This window comes from Panicum hallii, chromosome 2 (genome assembly GCF_002211085.1).
Source record: "Panicum hallii strain FIL2 chromosome 2, PHallii_v3.1, whole genome shotgun sequence".
Lineage (NCBI taxonomy): Eukaryota > Viridiplantae > Streptophyta > Magnoliopsida > Poales > Poaceae > Panicum > Panicum hallii.
The window spans coordinates 739,939-757,253 of record NC_038043.1 but is presented as its reverse complement, the minus strand read 5'-3'; the positions used below and the strand labels follow the sequence as shown (position 1 = coordinate 757,253).

The 17,315-nt window shown below is 47.0% G+C and overlaps 1 long non-coding RNA gene and 1 pseudogene across 1 annotated transcript; one reads left to right on the top strand and one right to left on the bottom strand.

Moving 5' to 3' along the window:
* Nucleotides 1–66: 66 nt before the first annotated feature.
* Nucleotides 67–2,360, bottom strand: LOC112879980 (annotated as a pseudogene).
* Nucleotides 2,361–11,945: 9,585 nt separating this feature from the next.
* Nucleotides 11,946–13,903, top strand: LOC112879459. The gene is made up of 3 exons (XR_003226072.1): nucleotides 11,946–12,664; nucleotides 12,754–12,823; nucleotides 13,717–13,903. It is a non-coding gene; the product is annotated as an uncharacterized LOC112879459 (long non-coding RNA).
* Nucleotides 13,904–17,315: the final 3,412 nt, after the last annotated feature.

Here is a 17,315-nt window from a genome sequence, read left to right as displayed (position 1 = left end):
TTTACATTCGTGTAAATATTTTTCTGTGCTCTAAATTACCAAGAGATTGTTTATGTTTGTAAAATGTAAACAGCTAACCGGAGCACAGAATCACTGGATAGAGTAACAAAATAAAGATCTGCTAGCATTTCTCAGGCAGTGCAGTTCATACCGAGAAAACACAAACCATAAGTGCTTAAACTAAAGCGACAACCTGGACACCTGGTGCACTAGTCCTCAGGCACATATACTACCTTCCTAAATTTCCGATAGATATAAAATGTCATGCGTATTCCTGGACTAGAGAAGCTCCAAAGCATTTGATACAATTCCTTGGCCTTGATTTCAGTGATTTTATAGTAGAAAGTTACTTTCATCTGTTTTAGCACTGTCGCCCAACTGAAAAACCGCTTCACAAAAGCAACTTCATGAGCAGATCCTCTCAGGTCACGGATTTCAAATTCTTCGAGGTGACTCAATGATAATTCCTCGGTTTCCCACTCTCCTGGCTGATCACAAATGCAACCTGATGGGCATACAGTTTGTGCCTGACACAAGGAGCATATCAACTTAATAAGATTATCAGATTATGAATGCCAAAAACAGAGGAAATATAAAATTGGCAAGGACAAATTCCTTGATACTGTTGAGATATGCCAATATGTCATCAACTGCTTGTGGGGAGAGAAGATAGCACAAACGGCCATATTTTGTTTTATAAAATCACAATATTCCCAGGTATCACAATAACATGCAATCAGTAGGCCAAATTCAAGGAGATTTCCAATTAACCTTAGGGTATATGTTGTCAATGGATGTAAGGAACATTAGCTATAACATGTAAGGTACTACCATAACATGTAAGAGAAATGCAAAAAATTCGAAACGTCACTTCTTTTTTTTGTGATTAGAGGGAATATTAAAGAAAGGATAGCTTTACCCCTGGTCAGAAAGGATAGCTTTACCTCAAAGCCAGTAGGAGCAGCAAAATGCAGCGTCAATCTTCTTATGCCAGTGCACAATCTGAGAACATGGAATGAGCTGGCCCCAAAGGCATGTCCATTTGCAATTACAACGAGGCACAAAAATGTAGTGTTAGGTAGTACTGTCATGTCCTCCATCAAGTATTCGTAGTTCTCTATCTCCTATGTGTTCACAGACAGTAGAAGAACAGGCCATATAAAAAAGTTAGAAAGAGAAAGAAACATATCACTTCTCCTATGTGTTCATAGACAGTAGAAGAACAGGCCATATAAAAATGTTAGAAAGAGAAAGAAACATATCACTACTTCAAGTGATTGTCGCAAGCTGTCTATTGTGTGAGCAAGCAGGAAATTGTTGTTGTCAGCTATCAACCTCACCTTGGGTTTCTTAAACAAAACCTAGCCATTGCAAGCCTTTTAAAAAATTGTACTGCTAATTGTCTAGAAAAATGCTATGAACTTCTTGTATCACCAAGATATATCGGAAGAGGGATGACTGAGTGTGCTCAGCAATGTTGCAAAGCAAAACAAGTGAGAATATTTCAACAGTGATTCTTGAATACCACCACCATCAAGACAATTATATCTCTACATGTTGCATTCAAAAAATAGTTGAAATGGTGCATCCATTTAATTAAGGCTTTTGCTTCAATATAAAGTTTTTCTAAATGAAGATCATACGCAGTATGGCCGAGCAAATTTTACATTGGTAGCCTATGGATCTCGGTGTCCATCCGCAGCAGCGAGTCGGAGTTTATGGTGAGATCGCCCAGCCCACGGGAGTCGCTGACGGTGAGCTTCTGCAAGCACGGGCACCGCGGCGAGGACACGGCGTCGCCGAGCGCGCAGGGGCCGTGGAACCGGACGCGGCTAAGGTAGATCCCGGTGAGCCGGGCGAAGACGCCGGTGGGTGGCATGGCGAGGCCGTGGAACCCCAGGATGAGCGAGATCGAGGTGGCCTTCTCGAAGCAGGGGAACTCAAAGGCGCCTCCTTGCGCGGCCTCCTCCTCCTCCTCGGCATTTCTTCTCCGGGTCAAAGTTGAGAAGGGCTAGGTCGCCGGAGACGCGGCGCGCGGCGGCGGGGAGCCAGACCGCCAGGGATTCGGCGCCCCCGGCCACGACGAGGAGGTCTCGGAGGGGCATCTCGTGGGCGTCGAGGGCGTCGCGGAAGCGGTGGGGCTCGGGGGCGACGGGGATGCAGAGCTCCGGGAGTAGGGCCCAGACACGGCGGCAGCGGCGGGAGAGGACGCTGGTCCGGGTGGCGGCGGTGGTGTCGAGGCGGAGAAGGATGAGCACGAGGACGTCGTCTGGGAGCGCGCTGAGGCGGTCCTCGCCGTCATCACCGGAGGAGAGCTTCGCGCGCTTGGCGGCGCTCTCGCCGTCGCCGCCGCTCCGCATCCCACAGAAGCTCAGCGCCTGAATTTTGGGAGCGCGATGCTGAGCAGAGTGGCCGGAGATGTCGCCGGTCCGGATATTCTCAAAAGCCCCCCCAATTTGATTTGAAGTTTTCAATTAGCCCCTTATTTGGATCGCAATTAGTAATCGCGATCCGAAGATTTACAATCACCCCCCTAACTCGGATCGCGATTAGTAATCGCAATCCAAATATATGCATATAGCCCCCTGATTTGGACTGGAATTTAGTGAAGTGCCCCCTGGTCTCCTCTCGTCATCTCCTCCGGCGCTCGCTCCGCCGGCCGCCGCTTTCCATTCCCGCCGGAAGCGCAGAACCCGACTGTCGGTACATACGGATAGGGGTAGCTCCTGTTAGGGTGTCCAACCCGAAGGGCGCGATGTTATCCGTAACCTCGCCCTAAGCCTTTTGGTGACGGGGCGTACGGTCCGGGCCTGACAGCTGGAATCACGGTCTCCAGACCTTACCCCGTGCTCTAGCAGGTCCGGCGCCTCCACGTATCCACAAGGACAAGGAGCTCAGGAACGGCCACTGTCGGTGTTTTACCGGCTGCCCACCGAGGGATATACCCAAGGTGATAAGTTTAGGTGAGGAGACGAGACGCCGAGATCAGGAACTCAAAAGTGCAAGAAACACAAAATTTAGACAGGTTCGGGCCGCGAGGTGCGTAATACCCTACATCCTGTGTGGTGGTTTGTATTGCCTTGGGTGTAGAATGATCTGGAGATCTTATTTTGAGAGGGTCCCCGTCCCCCCTTATATATCCGGGAGGCCAGGGTTACAAGAATCCTAACCGATACTAGCCGAGGAATCGTACCAGAGCATACCCCAAGTAGATTCCCTCTGTACCGACTAGTTATATCTCCTACTCATACGGGATAAATAAGAGATAAATAAGATAAATAAGAGATAAGACAGACTCAATCTCTTAAGCCTGTTTAAACTATGTTATGTACACAGTCCCGTGGCCCCGGATCTGACAAGCCCCCGAGCTCTTCGTAGCTGAGTACTGCAGCCATATCGAGTACTTTCGAAGTAGTCTTCGGCTTCTTTTGAAGCTCCGTCTTGAAGTTCTTCTTCGAGTACTTACTTGGCTGCATCGAAGCTACGAGGTGCTCATGCCCCAAATTATATTTTTGATATGGTGTGCGATTGAAAAATCGCACTCCATATGGAGTAGCTCCCGAGCCTTAGGTTGAATCGAAGAATCAGGCTGAGGGCCGCATTAAACTTGAATCCTCCTAACTTACCTTTTCAAATAAATTCGAAAAAATAAATAGTCGATGCCACGTATCCCGCAACCCCCGAGCCTTGAATCCAAATCTCTCAGGTTTGGAAATAAGGATCCAAATATCGTGGCATGCAGTGTAAAAATGCCCACATGATAAATTACCAATGTGATGGTACAAATGATGGAAGTTAGATCTGAAATTCGAAAAACCCCTTTTTTCGGGACAATTAACCCTGAAAAAATGATTAATCGATTATTTTGTCTAAACAATCCACCAGATGACCCCTCACCTTCCGAATATCCCCTGAAATGACTCTTCAACTTCAAAACAGTAGAACTTTACCCAGCCGCTGGTTATTTAACCCCGCGGTAATGCCGAGTAAATACTGTGCTTCCAATCTGCAATCTGCCAAAAACTTCCAAAATCCCCCAAACAGAGCCACACGCCGCCTTCTCCTTCTCATAGAGCCCCAATCCGCCCAAATCTCCCCACCCCTCTCCCTGCAGCCCCCGAGCAACTCGTGGCGAGCGGATCCAGAGATGGCGCCTAAGAGATCAGAAAAGGATGGGAAGAAGAAGGAGGCACAGCCGCCGTCCGGGGAGTGGACACATAGTAAGTGCTCCCTCAACGAACTCAATAGGCTTGTTTCCGAGGGATTGCTCCAAGACAAGAATCTTGTCAACTGGCACCCCTCTTTTCGTGATCCTTTCCCCATGGAAAATATTGAAGAAATCGTCACATTTTACCATTTTGCCGAACGGGGTCTGGCCCTCCCCTCTTCCTCTTTTTTCCGTGGCCTTCTTTACTATTACGGGCTTGAGCTCCATCACCTCAACCCGAACTCCATTTGCCACATTTCCATCTTTATTCACTTTTGTGAAAGCGTTTCTCGGAATTGAACCCCACTGGGGTCTTTTCCGCTTCCTCTTCCGAGTCAAACCACAACCCACCTCCAAGAATCCATCTGTTGTAGGGGGCGCCGGCATCCAACTTAGACAACAAGCCGGCGACAAGTATCTTGCGTACAAATTTCCCTCCAACATTCTCAGGTGGAAAAATCATTGGTTTTATATCGAAAATCATGCTCCCCAACTCCCAAAAAAATTAAATAGACCACCTGTTGTGAGGCCGGAGTGGAATATTGAACTTCCCAAGGGGGACATGGATCAGGTCGAAGAAAGTCTAGACACCATAGCGGCTCACAAGTTAATGGGAGTGATCGGCGCATCTGTTATGTTCTCCCTCTTCAAGCGCCGAGTCCAGCCAATCCAACAACGCCATAAACTTGGATTCGAGTACATGGGTGATGAAGATCCATCTCGCATGTGCGCAGAGGAGCTGTCAGACGAAGCCGCACTCCTCCGAGTCAAGCGAGTGCTGTTGGACGTGAATGCTGTCCCCTACGTCCTAGGATTGTTTTCCGCACGAAGTCCTCCAAGACCGGTGAGTATTCAACTACTTTTTGTTGAAAACAAACTCTGTTCTGCCGCTGCTAACTGAAAACCTTCTGTACGGGCACATAGAGTTGTACCGGAGTTACCCTCCACAACCCGACATCCCTCGACCGGACCACCTCCTCCCCAGCGCCGCCGCTGAAGCCAAGAGGGCTCAAGTAGCCGAGGCTCTGCCCGGCAGCGAGTCCACGGAAGGCGGAAGCCCCCTGGCGGAGAAGGAAGCCGAGGGGGAGGCGAGTAGAGGCAACTCCCCCGGACCATCCATGGAGTTGACCGATACTCTGCCTTCAGTCCCGCAGGGTCGCCGGGTTGTGCGCAAATGTAAGGCGCAAGAAGTCGAGTCCACCAGGTATAAATATGCTGCCTTGTTGTCATATATCAATATTGTTGCATGTTGACATTTTCCATTTGCAGTCCTCCCGCTTCTCCACCTAGACCCGAGCTCCAAGAAATAGGAATAGATCCAGCAGCTTCTGCGGCTGTTACCATTGCCGTGGCAGGCACCGCGCCACCAGCTGGTGTGACCCCGCCACCAGCAACGAGTACCCCGCGACGAGCTATGCCGGTGAAGAAGGCTGTCATGAAGAAGTCGACGCTGTAAGTTTGCATCTTGTTGCGTAGTGAACATTATGCTCTTTTCGACTTGTATGATGATATAACTGAATCTGCTTTATTAGGTCTGCAAGCGCTGCTCCACGCAAGTTGAAGCAAGCCACAGCTACCCCAGCCCCGAGCCATCAGCCCTAGGGAAGTCCACGCCCAAGGAGCCAGCCCCCGAGGCGGACATGACGCTGCTCGACCTGCCGCCTCTTGAGCCCCAACAAGGCGAAGCCAGAGCTGGTGGCGACGAACAAGTTGAGGCCCCTGATGCCGCTCCTGCAGATGGCACAGGTAAATGTCTGACCGCCCACGGCTAGCTGCTTAGACCCCATACATTATGTACTGAATGCATCATGACTTGCAGGTGCCCAGCAGCCACCTTCTGAAGAAGCCGCAGGGACCTCAAAGAGTTCCGAAGATCTGCTGATGACCGGGCCCGGATACCAAAACGTCATCACTACTGATCTGGTGGATGATCCAATGCTGAAGGCCAGCAACATAAAGACCTTCAAGAAGGCCTACAAGGAAATATACGATTTTGCCATGGTAAGACCTGACTGCTCTTCTACTTGTATACGTTGTCGAGTTGCTTGTCTTGATCTCCTCCTTTATGCAAAACGTGATCATGCATTCTCAGAAGAAATCAGAGAAGCTAAAAGCAGTTGTGAGTGGTCACCAGGAGCTTGCTGCCATGGAAAAACGCATCTCCGACGAGAAGACGAAGAACTGCTATCTTCAGAGAGAGCTTGACATGCTGAAGCAGGAACGGACTCGAGAGACATGGCTTCTCAAGAACGACCTGCGCAATCTCGAGGAGCAGCTCAAGGAACAGAAGAAAGCGCACCAAGGTAGGCCCTTTCCCTTCCTCGAGTACTTGCCCTTAACAAGTTTCCTTGGACAATGAAAATATCTTCACCGCAGAGCTTAGGAAAATCTTAAAATATAAAGAAGAGCTGCTTACTGACGTGAAGGATATGCTGTATCACCGTATAGATGATGTCGAGAGGCTGCAGAAGGTAGTCGCCAACACTGAGGAACAGTTCACCGACTGCCTTCGGCAAATCAAGACGCTGGGCGAGGAGAAGGGGCGGCGGGAAAAGGAACCGGAGATTCTCAGGGGAGCCGCCCAGATGCTCGTGGATATGGTGGATCCACCAGAAGAATGCGAAGCAGGCGAGCAGCCCTTGCTGGAGCGACTTCTCGGAGCGCAGAAAAGAGTCGTCAAGTTCCTCACGGAAGCCCCGGTCGCATGTGTCAGCCATGCGCTCGCATTTGTAAAATCCTTTTGGCCAGAAGCTCCGCTGGGAATGTTCGCGCAAGGAGTGGCTGCGGAGTGCACTGAAGAACAGTTCAACAAGAACCTCCAAGAAGCCCAATAGTACAAAGTGTACTGCAAGATTAAGGTGTAAAAAACAAGTACTCATTGCCTTATATATATTTTTATTTGGTATCTCTACTTGTGTATGCCTTAGCTGAATTATCATCCAGATTTGAAGGCGAAGTAGTAGACACTGCCCCGGGTGTAACGACCCTGGAAATAGTCGTAGTAGCTCCGAGTAGGAAACCATCCAACAAGTTAGCCATAACCCGACCGAGCAGGTCTAACCAGTTAGGAAAGAACGCGAACATCGTCGTGAGTTTGCCGTTTTTATGGCAAGAAAAATGAAACTACCCCGAGTGCAACGACTCTGGGCGTAGTCGAATTCGCTCTCATGAGCGCGTCCAAAAAGTAAGGTATGAACCAATCGAATGGATCGAATTTTGTTGGGAATAAATGCGAGCATCGTCGCGAGACTGCCATGCTTATGGCAAAAAATGAAACTACCCCGAGTGCAACGACTCTGGATGTAGTCAAAATCGCTTCTCATGCGAGCCCATCCAACAAACTGGGTATAAACCAGTCGAACGGATTGAATTAGTTGGAATAAATGCGATCATCGTCGCAAGCGAACATCCAAGGTCGCGGCGGAAGTCGATTCGTATAAAGCATGAACGGAGCCGAAGCCTCCGTCGAAACTCATAACATGAAGTCGATAAAGCATGAACATGGCCGTAGCCTACGTTACAACTTATGATAAGAAGTCGATTTGTAAAACATGAACGTGGCCGGAGCCTCCGTTCGTTAACAGAAAAATTTACATTCCGAATCTTGTGGCACGTAGCCTCCAAATTGATTCGGAAGAGGGAAGGGCCGCCCAGGCGCCCAGAGAATAGCTAGCCCCGCATGCCTCCTTATGGGTAAAACTTGCGCAGGTTCTGAATGTTCCAAGAATTCAGGACATCTTGGCCCTCGGGGTATTGTAATCGATTCGACCCCGGTCTTGTAACCTGCTTGACGACGAACGGACCTTCCCACCTTGAGTTGAGCTTGTGTAAGCCGGACTCGTCTTGGATGCGGCGTAGGACCAAATCACCTATATTGAACGACCGTTCTCTCACGTTGCGATCATGATAACGCCGGATCCCTTGGAGATATCAGGCTGACTGAACAAGAGCGGTGCAGCGAGCTTCTTTGACAGAATCGAGCTCTAACTGCCTTGCCTCGTCCGCCTCGCCTTCGTTGTACATCTCCACTCGAGGGGATTTCCACATGATGTCGGCCGGCAAGATAGCTTCAGAACCATATACAAGGAAGAATGGAGTTTGTCCTGTGGCTTTGGACGGCTGAGTCCGGAGCCCCCAGACGACATGTGGCAACTCGTGTATTCACTTTCCTTCTTTTTTGCTATTTTTATCATAAAGTCTTTTCTTGAGGCCCTCAATTATCATGTTGTTCGCCCTTTCGACTTGACCATTGGCCCTTGGGTGTGCGACAGAGACATATTTGACCTCGATGCACGCATTTTCACAGAACTCTCAGAACTGGTTAGCCGTGAAGTTTGATCCCAGATCCGTGATGATGGTATTCGGGAAGCCGAAACGATGCAAGATATCATAAATGAAATCAACAACTCGATCTGGTGTTGAGCTTGGCTATCGGTTTGTACTCGATCCACTTGGTAAACTTGTCGATAGCCACCAATACAGGGGTGAAACCGCCTGGTGCCGTTGTGAAGGGCCCAATCATATCTAGGCTCCAGCAAGCAAATGGCCAAGATGGCAGTATGGTGATGAGATTGTGAGCTAGGACATGAGATTGCTTTCCAAAGAATTGACAGTTTTGGCATCTCCGCACGAGATCTTCAGCATCGGACACTACAGTGGGCCACCAGAAACCAGCTCTGTATGCTTTTCCCACCAGCGTTCTCGAAGCTGCATGGTTGCTGCAAGCGCCCTCATCTATCTCCCGCAATATGTCGTAGCTGTCTTCTTTCGTGAAGCACTTCATGAGCACCCCTGATCGTGCGCCACGCCGGTAGAGCTTGCTATCGACCAGGACGAAACCCTTGCTTCTGCGCATGACACGAGCTGCCTCTGCGCTTCTTTTGTCCACCCCCTGCTGGAAGTTTTTGATCCCTGATGAAGTCGATACAAGCCTCTCTCCAGTCCTCCTCAAGCATCATAACCTCCCGATCAGGCTGTTGAAGGCCATCATCAGTGGTTACCTGAGGTGAGGACTTAATGGATGGCTGTTTCAGCTCCTGGACGAAAACTCCCGCTGGAACCTGTGCATGGGTGGATCCTAGCTTGGACAGTATGTCCGCACCGATGTTATGCTCCCATACCACATGATGAACCTCAAGGCCGGAAAATTTATTTTCCAGCTTGCGCACTTCTTGTACATAAGCGTACATCATCTCCTTGTTCCAGTCCCACTCTTTGTTGACTTGCTGAAAAACAAGAAGAGAATCACCATATACAAGTAGTCACTTGATCCCTAGTGATATCGCCAAACGTAGCCCGTGAAGCAAGGCTTCATACTCGGCCTCATTATTGGATACCTCCTAAAGGATCTGAATGACATACTTCAACTGTTCGCCCCGTGGAGAAATAAATAGGACTCCAGCACCGCCGCAGTCGAGCTTGAGAGATCCATCTAAGTACCTGGTCCAATGCTCTGGCTTGTCGACTGGAGTTGGAATTTGATTCTCTCTACACTCAGCCATAAAATTGACTAGAGCTTGAGACTTGATTGCAGTGCGTGGCTTGAAGTCGATAGATAAAGCCCCCAGTTCTACTGCCCACTTTGATATACGCCCCGTGGCATCTTGATTATGGAGAATATCCGCCAACGGAAAATCCGTAATCACAGTGATCTTGTACTCATCGAAATAGTGGCGCAATTTCCTTGATGTAATCAAAATTGCGTATAAAAGTTTCTGAACTGCCGGGTATCGTACCTTAGATTCGTAGAGTACCTCGCTGACAAAATATACGGGCCTCTGCACTCCAAATGCATGGCTTTCCTCGCCTCGCTCGACTACAATAGCACTGCTGACAACGTGAGTTGTTGCCGCAATGTAGAGTAGTATATCTTCTTCCGGTAGTGGTGTTGTAAGGCCTGGAGGGACTGAAGGTGATGCTTCAGGTCTTGTAAGGCCCGCTCAGACTCCTCCGTCCATTGGAACTTATCTTGGCACTTCAGGATCTTGAAGAAGGGTAGTCCTCTCTCCCCAAGTCGGGAGATAAACCTGTTCAGGGCTACCATACATCCTGTTAGCTTCTGCACATCCTTGATTGTGGCCGGAGCCTCCATATCAGTGATGGCCGAAATCTTTATAGGCTTAGCTTCAATTTCCCGGTTGCTGACGATGAACCCGAGCAATTTTCCTGATGGTACTCCAAAAACGCACTTAGTTGGGTTGAGCTTCCACCGAAACCTACGTAGGCTGCTGCACGTTTTTTCCAAGTCTGCAATCAGGCCGTCGGGATTCCTAGTCTTGATGACCACGTCATCCACGTAGGCTTCAATGTTCCGATGCAGCTAATCAGCAAAACACATCTGAATAGCGCGCTGATAGGTTGCTCCTGCATTTTTCAAACCAAAAGACATAGTTCTATAAGCATAAGTCACGAACGGGGTGATGAACACGGTCTTGATTTGATCCTCCTCCTTGAGCACAATCTGGTGATATCCTGAATAACAGTCAAGGAAGCAAAGGAGTACACAATCCGCCGTCGAGTCAACGACTTGATCAATGCGTGGTAGCCCGAAGTGATCCTTTGGGCAATGCTTGTTGAGATCGGTGTAGTCAACACACATTTTCTATTCATTATTCTTTTTCTTTACAAGGACGGGATTAGCTACCCACTCTGAATGGATTAATTCTTTAATGAATCCAGCCGCGAGAAGTTTAGCTATTTCCCATTTAATTATCTCACGCTTGTTATGAGCAAACCTTCGCAGGCGTTGCTTTTTGAGCACGCCCTGTGGGTGTACATTCAGACTATGCTCGATCAGTTCCCTGGGCACCCCTGGCATGTCCGCTGGTTTTCACGCGAATATATCTCGGTTAGCCTAAAGAAAACTGATAAGCGCGAGTTCCTATTTCTCAACTAAGCCCACGCCGATGACGGCTATCTTAGATGAGTCAGCCTCCTGGAGCTGGATTGACTTGAGAGCCACGTCGTCAGTCGACTGGATGCTTGACTTGCTGGCCTTTCTCGAAGGGATCTCCAGCCCGGACTGGGAGAGGTGCTGTGTGGCCGCGAGTATATCCCCTGAAGCATCTGGCACACGAGTAGTCGAAGCATACTGGATCGCCTCCTGATTGCAATCATACGATTTCTTCAAGTCGCCTCGGAGAGTAAGTACTCCACTTAGTCTTGACATCTTGAGAAGCAGATAAACATAATGCGGCACTGCCATGAATTTGGCGAGTGCCGGAGGGCCCAAAATGGCATGATAAGAAGATTCGAAGTTTGCCACTTCGAATTTAATGAACTCGGTGCGGTAATTTTCCCTCGTGCCTAAGGTGACTGGAAGAACTACCGTACCAAGTGGGTGTGACACCCTAGGTGTCAAATTGTACCATAATATGTATGAAATGTAATGCATGTGTTGATTTGTATAAGGTTGGATGTATTTGTAGCAATAAGACCCTATGTGTAATTTTATAAAAATAGGAGTCCTTTTGTGCAAAATGCATGAGTTACAAAAGTAATTTTCAAAAGTTACTAGGGGCCAAATTATAAGAATGCAAGTAATCATGACAGTTCGAAAAACTTGCAATTAGGCCCAAGTTGTGTGTAAAATATGTAACAAGGACAAATCTATATAAAATTTAAAGTTAGTCCAAAGTTTCAAAATGAAGATGCATACTTTGAGTTTTTGAGTTTAAACCCTAAAACAAAGTTGTAGAACTTAAAAAGTTGTACAACTTTCATTTTGGTCACATTTTCGTTTGAGCTCTAGAACAGTGGTTAAATTTGTCTTTACCGAGAGGTCCCTGCAATTTTCTAAAATTACAAACTAGTCCTCGGGAAATTCCCTTTCTCTTCCTCCTCTGGCGCTGCTCTGTTCCTGCTCTGCAATCCACCGCTGTGCCGACCGTTCTTGCCACCACCTGCTACAAATTCTCCACGCGTCGCCCAGCTCTAGCTGATCCATTTTCCTTGCCGCTTTCCCTGTGGCCTTATCCTCACGTTGCTTACTTCCTATCCCTTTCTTCCTTATCCTGTTCAAGCCAAGCTGAGCAAATCCCACTGCCGTTCAGGCCATCTCAGGCCACCGCGCCTCAATTCCTCCCGCAAGCACCTGTGCTGTCTCCCTCTCGTGCACTGCAGCTCCTGTCCTCCTTCCACTCTCGTGCATCTCCCACTGCAACCGCCGCCTGTTATCTCCTCTTTTCTCCTTACTGTGCGCCGTCGCCCCTCTGTTCTTGCCGCCCCAACCATCGCCCCTGGGTCCAAGCCGCTGCCCTGTACCGCGCGTCACCAGGGCAGTAGCGCCCTCCTGGCCTTGCCCAGCGTCGCGCCTGTACCTCCCCGGCCGGGGCAGCCGCGCCTCTGAGCTCCGCTTTCCCCCAACGCCGACGGCCCCTTCCAGTCCTTCCTGCACACTTTCTAATCCCCAAAACGGACCCCTGGAGTGCTGCTCGACCCCACCCCGGCGACCAACTGGTGAGGCGTCTCCCTGCGTTGTTCCCCTGTACAGGATTCATTTTTTTTCCCCCATGGAATCGACCCAGCGCCTCCTCTGTTTGTTGCAGATAAGGGACCTCGTGCAGCAATTTAAGCAAACTCAGGGGGTTTTCTGCGAAGCGTAGACCCATAGAAACAGTACAGTTCGAGGACCTGTGTGTAAAGGTTTTTATTATTTCATGTGAAGTGATGCTGCTGACTTGTAAAATCCCTAGAAAATCGTAGAAAATTCAAAAAAATATGAAACCAGTTGGATTTGAATCCTCATTTTAAACCCTATCACTTTTGTTTTATAACCATGTTATGAAAGTATATGGTTTGTTCCGTATTTAAAATAGAAGTAAAGGGATGCTTGTTATTTCATGTGAATGGTATTTCTGATTTGTAAATTCAATAGAAAATTGTAGGAAATTCCAAAAATTACAAAACCAGTTTTGTTTGAAACTAGATTTTGAACTCTACAACTTCTATTAAATAAGTTTGATATGAAACCAAATAGTTTTGAATCTTTGTTAAATCTAAGATAATGAAATGTAATATTCATATCTCCTGCATGGTAACTGTGTTGATCTTGATTTTTGATATGCAATCCCTATGGATTAAGCATGAATTGATATGGAATTTTCAAACCTAAGTTTATTTTGTAATCTAAATTCTTTTAAGTTGATCAATTCAATTTATTTTATAATTAGCTAAATCTAGTCTATTCGGTAAAGCTTATCTAATTAGATCTTTTAGTTAGAATTAGTTAAGTATGCGATTGATCTGTGTTTAAATTTTCAAAACTTTATAACCTTAATTGTCCAAGCTCCACATTCAAATTTGAATAAATTGAGTATCTTAATTCTTGCTTTCAATTAAATCAATGCTATAGTCAGGTTAGTCATGAGTTGAATGTTTAGGATTCAAGACTTAGGTTTCCCTCTTGTATCGTGAGTTCTCGAGTGTTAACCTTCTGGATTGCAGTTTATCGTAAAATAAAATAAGAAGACTATACATTCTTTAATTTTATATTCTTGCATATCATATAGATCCGACTGCTTTTGCCGACGGTGTCTACAAGCTGATCGTGGATCGAGCCGTGAAAATTCCTACAGATCCCGGAACCAGAAGAAGGTTGTTCTGAAGACCTCAAGAACTTCATCAGGGAATTTTCGGAAGGCCCGAACCAAAGTTCGGACGTTATTAACTTGACTAACCTCAGCCCCACCAGTAAAGGCAAGCCCCGGACATAACCCACTATTTTAATTATACTGCAATCTATATCTATTTACGTATTCTATGCATTAAGTTCTTAGGAATTGCTTGAAACCCTAGTTGCATTCTCCTAGGAACCAATGTGATGGATACTAGTACTTGAGTCCGACTAGCTGCTATGCTAATAGGGCCGGTAGAAGTCGGGTGATTTCCTGTCACTCGCATGATATAGGAGTTGTAATGTTTACATTTCTGTTCTCACTATAAGGATGCCGGACGGGAGTTTTGTGCGGTATTATGGTTGAGGTGATACCCCGTCTGTGTTGATGAATTTTGATAAGGTCGCGGTGTGTGCCGATCGGGGTTAAGCGTTTGAAAGTACTAACCACATGCCGTGAGTTATGGGTAAGCGGTAAGCCTAGTAGCCAATCGGCCCGAGGAGTGGACATACCTCCCACCACTCGATTTGCTTCTTCTGGTTACTTACGTTCGACTGAGGAAATACGTGTTGCAAGGGCAACCAGGAATACGGGTTTTGTAGTCGCGCTACAGACGTATGTCCTGCACACATTAGGTGTGCGTATGTTCCTGCAGTCGCTTGTGGTGGACCTGTCCACGAGTCGGAATGAAAGGCAAACGGTTGCTTCGGAATGACCCTGTGGCATTCGAAGCGTGTGAGTTAGGTTTACCTTGCAAGGTTAAATTCGATTCGAATCGTCCGCTTCTCACGAAGATTGAGACTGCTTGATCCCTTTATCACACAGAGTAACAAGAGCAACTATAAGATGAGTAATACTGATGGTTGAGATAAAGATCTTACCATGCTTGAGTAGTTATAGGTGCTCACCTAGAAAGGATAATCAACTAGAACCTGAAAAGTAAAAGTTGAAATTAAGGATCTACTCTTGTTGCTTTTCAGCTGAAACTAAACCCAGAACCATTATAAGCTCTCATAAGTCTAGTTATGGGCTAAGTATACCCAATCCCGGGTAAGCCTTGCTGAGTATTAGTATACTCAGCCTTGCTAGTTATATGTTTTGCAGGTTATGTCTTGAAGACCCTACTTTTCCTTTGCCCTGGTCCTGTGCTCTTTCAAAAGGTTGGTCCGTGGAATGGGATCCGTCCCCGGCCAGCACTGGTGATAACGAGCGATGTCATGCTCGGGCTTAGCATGGCATCCGTCTTAACGACGTGCTGTAGATCATCGCGTATGTTTTTCCGCTGCTAAAAATCATAGCGTAAACAGTTTGAATTGTTTTCTCTAAATTTGAAACTTTGTACTACTTTTATAAACTCTTGTAATGTAAATTCCTATAATGTAAATTATGATGGTAATTGTATCTCTGGACTCACCTTCGTGTGAGGTAACCTTATTGATCCTGTGTATCGGTGGTTTATCGGGACGTTACCCGACAGGCCAAGGGATTATACCGTTTGAAGCACGATGGAGCCCTCGGAAGTGGACTCGCGTACTTGAGCCGGTATAATTCAGATTGGTTCTGCCACAGCTGGTATCAGAGCTATAAGGTTACCCTGGAGATACATTTGACCTAAAAATGCTTTTAGTATAAAAGTTTGACCAACAAAATATTTGGCAAAACTACGTTGGATTCGTTAAGCATTGTGTATAGTACGTAAAGCCCTAGGGTGATGTTTAAGGGAAAATAGAGGTGGCTATATATGTATATAACCCTAACTACCAGCATTACTTTTCTGTCAAAACTTAAATTCATGCACAACCCAACCTTATTTTCTGTAACGACATCTTCGATCGTGAGGTAAGAAGGTAAGGATCCTCAGCCAACTGAGGGAGCTTGGCCTTCCCGTCGGTGATGCGAACCGAACGCTGTTTCTCAAGCAGTGGCCTACTTGAGATGCTGCCAATGTACCAACCTCGGTTGACTACATTGGGAGTATATGGTTCGGCGCAGGATATGGCGATCGCTGTTCATATCCCCGCATGTTGCGGTACCCCCCGTGAATACGTTATCTCGGTAACGTATGTTAACGTTGTCTGTACGGCGGTAATTGTACAGATGCTGTTTCTATAGTGAACAGTAATGATTGGGGACGCTTTCATGATATGCTGGCATGAAAGGTTCATTGGTTATATATATTGTGGTTTTCTGCAGGTACACTAACCACGAATACGAAACTAGGACGGATAGGGTTTATCGACTAGTTAATAGAGAGAGACGTATGTATTATGCCACCGAAACTAACCACGTAAGTCCGAAGATATTCGGCAGTTATTTTTGGTTTGTGAGGACGAGTAGAACGTGCATGCATAACTCATCATCAAATACATGAATATAATGTATGTTTTGGTTCTTCTAAGGATGTGTGGTAGAATGTTGATCTTTGGTGTGGTTAGTGGGATTCTTGTAGTAGTGTTGATAAAGTCTCTTAGGTATCTTTCTGCTTTCCAGCCTTGGCCATATCCAAATTAGTTATCTCGTTCTATTTACCCTGTAAGTCTTCAGCAGGGTAAATAAAGTTTATCATCTGAATTTTTGTTTCAGATGGTTGGAGCCACACGTGGAACCCCGGAAGGTTTCCGGGCAGATCAATCCAGCAATTCCCAACCACCATCCCCATCACTTTCACATCTAGCCGAGGCTATGGCTCGGCAAACTGAACTTCTTAATCTATTGGTACAAGCACAGAAGAATCAGCAACACCAGCAGTCACGAGGTTGTGACGAACCTCAGGTGGCAACTTATCAAGATTTTCTCAGTACTCAGCCCCCGCTGTTCAGCAAAGCGGAGGAACCCTTGGATGCTGATGCTTGGCTCCGCACCATTGAATCTAAGTTTGCTCTTCTTACGATTCCATGTGCGGACTCTAACAAGGCTCGATTTGCTGCCCAACAATTGCATGGAACTGCTCGTATTTGGTGGGATACTTTTTGTGCTATGCAAATTGATGGTCATGTCATCTCTTGGGAAGAATTCCGTAATGCCTTCAGAGCACATCATATATCTGAAGGGCTGGTGGAACGGAAACTGAATGAGTTCTTGACACTTACACAAGGCAACCGCACTGTACTGCAGTATGCACAGGCTTTTAATCACCTGTGTCAGTATGCGGGCTATTATGCTGATAGTGATGTCAAAAAGCAAGATCGTTTTCGTCGAGGTTTGGATACTAAGCTTAAAAAGCATCTGAATCTTGTCAAGGCGAATACTTTCAGCGAGTTGGTCAACATGGCACTAACTCAAGAGGATTGCATTACGGCACACCGTGCCGAAAAGAAGCGAAGGGTTTCCACTGAATCCACGAGCGTTCAACCCTCGTGGTATCAGTTCGATCAGAATGTATTGCCTGAAGCACTACCACGAAATGTTCCGATTGGCAAACTGGTTCTTAGGCCGCCTCAACAGCAAGAAGAGTATCGACCTCCTGTACTTCTACAACAACCACAACAATTTAG